Below are 4,191 nucleotides of genomic sequence, written 5' to 3'. Positions count from 1 at the left end.
CATGGGACTTGCAATTCCATTGGCATGTTGTGTTGTTGAAAAAAGGGTCTCCTGCCAATACATAGGTTTGCAATTGTGAAAAAGAAAGATAATCACATATACACAACACTGCACCCTAGACAAAACATGTTTGATTACCAAAGTGCTCTGGTTTCCCAACTAAGAAAATACAAGATGTTCCTCTTTGTTCTCTTGGATGAGAGTACAAGACTATATAGCACTTGCCATTGTAAAACTTTCCATACTTGCTTGAAGGTGTAGCCTCTTTTGAGTTCGACTTTATATGCCAAACTTGAGAAAGTCTAATTGTTGATCCCCTATAGTCACGCCCTGCCATAAAAAACATTAGCCACGAATATACACACAAAAGGACTAACATAAGTAAAAGTAGATATTCTGCTAAACGTCCAACAAAATAAACTCCACATTCAAAAAAAAGAATGTTCAATTTCAAAATTCAACTTAATCATATCCTGGAAATTTTTCAAATCCTAAAATTCAAAAATGAAGGCTTGGATAATGCTTGAAATTGCCTACAAGGTTTGCTTTCTCAAGCTTGTTCAAGAAGTATACCCCCCTATTTTGCTTGCATTGTCCTGATAATATCAGAATCACCTAAGATCATCAATAACCAAGTAACTATTAGGATCTTGATCACGATAGATTTACACGTATGTATGAAATGGTAAGCTGTATAAGTTTCCATCAATGACTATGTAAAAGAGTATGACTTACCAAGATCAGTGATGCTAAGACAGCACACTCTGTAATACCTTCCACAAGCAGTGCCAAGATCTACATTGTCTGCATATAACACACACAAAGTGAGCCAATGAGAATCAAAGAAGCTACTCTAAAAATTTTGTTAAAATATGAAAGGGTAGGTTTAAACTCACTTCCAGTATAATGATTTACGCCAATCTTTGAAAGCATCCCATAATACTCAATTTCTGACTTTCTCAAAGGTGGGCAGTTGTTTGCAATAATGATCAATTTACTTGCATATCAAAAATGTTTACCATGTAGCAAAGCAAAGTACCAATCAAACCCCGAAGTGCAACTTAATAGATATGTACCCTTGCCACCATGCAATGACTTCAATGTAGCTTTATATCCCAGAGTGTACTTTCCGCTCTTCATAACAAGTGCAAGCATGTTGTTAATACTTTCTTACGATGACTTGGATCTCATGCCATGGATCCCCATTCACACATTGCCTGATAACAATTTTACAACCACCACTAGACAAGAATATTTAGAAGCTTGTACAATAGACTACGCCTTACCATGTCATACATTGATCCTTTAGACATAAGGACTTGCTCATCCTCCATGTAGCCCTCTTCTTGCATCTTGCAACTAAAATTACAAATCCTCAAAGTTTTGAGCTTCAGTTCAAGCATGCACTAGTCATATGCACTCCACTTGCATTTTACTTCCTTGCTGCTAGGATACTATTGCTTAAAAGTTATTCCTACTAGTTGAATTATGACTTGTGCTCGGACTTAATTTGGCTACTCCAGGTGGATAGCTCACTCTTCATGCTAAGGGACTCATGTGTTCTACTGTTGCTCCCTGTTTATGGATATTATTTCCAATCATCACTTACCATTGAACCCACATTGGAGGTCTAAGAGGCTATACCGGCATTCTCAATCCTCCCAAAGCATGCTCTGCACAATTACTCGATGCTAACTTAAAGCATCTGTTAGCAAATAATAGAGCTACATCATTTGTAAATTACAAGCTTGATGCTATACCTGTGTTTTTAGACCTTCCAATGTGCACTCTATAGGGTTGCTCCATGCTCATTCTTATACCAAACATCGTGATCATTATTATACCAAACATAATGCAACAACTTTCAATATATTTAGAACTAGCGTAAACATAAACTAAAAGAAAATTCATAATATAAGCCCATAGCTCACTCTGGATTCATAATAGATTGAGGACAGACCTCCTTGGGAAGAAGCTTGTATGCCACCACATTGAAGTTAATGGAGAACAAAGGATGATTTTTGTAATCCTTGTGCTGTTCAAGGTTGTTTACAGAATGCCCATAATGTCAAGCTGATCCTCTGCATAGATGATCTTCGAGTAGTTGCTTCCATCAATTCTATGGCATCACATGGTAGTCATTCTAGACACCTAAACAACCATCTACTTTCATATAATAAAGTAGTTAGTGTCCCACACAATAGCAACATGATAAAAAGTCATCATGAAATTGATATTTTAGTTGCAGTAAGGGTCAAGCCTTCATGGATGGCTCCTCAGTAGCATTGAACCAACAATATGATTCTTCTAGAAAAGCTTTGCAAGAAGCTTTCTCTTCATCTTTAAATTGTTTCAATACTCAACTCATGACCAGAGCATATGTGCTAGTACCTCTAAGGAGATGGATAGATTTTGGCACCCCCTCTCTAAGAAGAAATTGAGGTCTCACTCCTTCAAAGTTGAATCCTCTAGTGTTTTATGCAACCATCCTTGGAATCTGGCAAGTTAGTTGTCCACTTTGTTCCTACCCCAACAGATCTCTGATGGATGACATAGATAACCTGCATGCCTACCCTAAAAAGATATCCATGAAGAATATGCCAACCCTCTTCTATACATGTGACATCCTTCTTGCTCTTCTTATACAACCGCTCCTCCTTTCAGTGCTTTTTTTGTCTTTTTTTAAGGCAAACCTCTTCTGTAAGCATGAGATTTGATTACTACTTCTTTATCCTTTCTTCTTCCAAATCACTGATCTGTAAAGCTTGCTTTTAATGATAATCTATAGTTCTTTTGAGGGTAACCTTGGTATTAACCGATGGAGTACATGCTATAGAAGACTCCAATGGTCAATAACATCAAAAAACAAAATAGGAGGGATTCCTGTTGTAGACACAATGACCTGTAAAAATACTTCTCCCCTTATTCCTTCATGGTTTGAGGCTCCATGATCTTCTCCACTCCTGTTAGCTCTCTCAGCATCACAGAGAATCTCCCCTCTTTCATTTCATTGCAGCCCCAAAAGGAGTTTTCATTGTAGCAAGATTTGTATTCAATTCACCTTTAAAAGAAGAAGATCTATACCATCCCTCTTCCATTTAGACATTGCGGATTCCCTTCACCTCTCTCATGCGTGACACATGAACGTATTATTGACTTTCTCCTGCAACTACCTATGAGAATGATGAAAGAGTTAAAACACACTCAAATGCTTCATACAACTGACAAAAGGATTCTACCCATGAGGCTAGTCAATACCAAAGAGAGTATCATGTCTACTAATCGTTTGAATGCATACGCAGCATGACTGTGAGAGCAGAGAATGCCAGAAAAGCATAACCTTTGACGACTTCGACAATCTGAAACATTGCCCTCACATCGTCCTATAATGCATTCGTAGCATGCATACCTCTGTATCCACGTTGTCACGAACACCTTCTTCCTCCTCTCCCTCTCCCTCTCCCTCTCCCTCGTCCTCCTCCTCGGCATCATCTTCTTCATCTCGATTATCCTAAGTCCTCTATATACTCGAAACTGCTTCGATCCTCTTCTGTTTGCGATCTCGGTGTCCTCCCTCACATCGCAAGTTTTGCGCAATTTCGACCATTTAAAATAGCGTCCTCTACCTAAATCTTGATCAAATTTGCCTCCTCTCTCTTTCTGTTTTTTGGCTTTTTTTGAATTGGCCTCGCTCCTCTAGAGCCCCTATTCACATAAAGATAATCTATATATATATATATATATATGCAAGCAAGCTCATACATACCAAAAACAAGCATATATACACATATGTATGTATGTATATATGTATCACGCACACGATGTTCACTATGGAAAAGATGAATGCATTCAAACAAGTGCGTAAAAAAGTTGCAATTAGTGCATCATCCCCTTGGCATGGAAGTAACTTGTGAAGTAGGGGTATATGAAGCCCCAATGCGTGTGCTTAGAAACAATGTGTAGTTAAGTGCTTGTGACCCTTTAATCCTAGTGAACTACACGAGTTAATGATCAAGAAAACTTTACATTATCCTCTTATTGCTTAGCCTTGTGCATTGAGCTTCCTTCGAGCCTATACACATGACCAAATATTGGCATACAAGTTTGTATGCATTATGGAAATTCAAAACCAAAGCAAGGTTTAAGCTCCTTAATTATTGGAGATCGAGTTCTTTTTCGATGATCAAAACT

General features: G+C 38.0%; 1 pseudogene; it reads right to left on the bottom strand.

Moving 5' to 3' along the window:
* Window positions 1-577: 577 nt before the first annotated feature.
* On the bottom strand, window positions 578-1,623 carry LOC148021879 (large ribosomal subunit protein eL30-like; annotated as a pseudogene).
* Window positions 1,624-4,191: the final 2,568 nt, after the last annotated feature.

This window comes from Lygodium microphyllum, chromosome 17 (genome assembly GCF_053477565.2).
Source record: "Lygodium microphyllum isolate KBCC chromosome 17, Lygodium_microphyllum_v1.1.10, whole genome shotgun sequence".
In the NCBI taxonomy this organism is placed as follows: domain Eukaryota; kingdom Viridiplantae; phylum Streptophyta; class Polypodiopsida; order Schizaeales; family Lygodiaceae; genus Lygodium; species Lygodium microphyllum.
The sequence above is the reverse complement of the archived record's forward strand: the minus strand, read 5'-3'. Positions and strand labels throughout refer to the sequence as shown.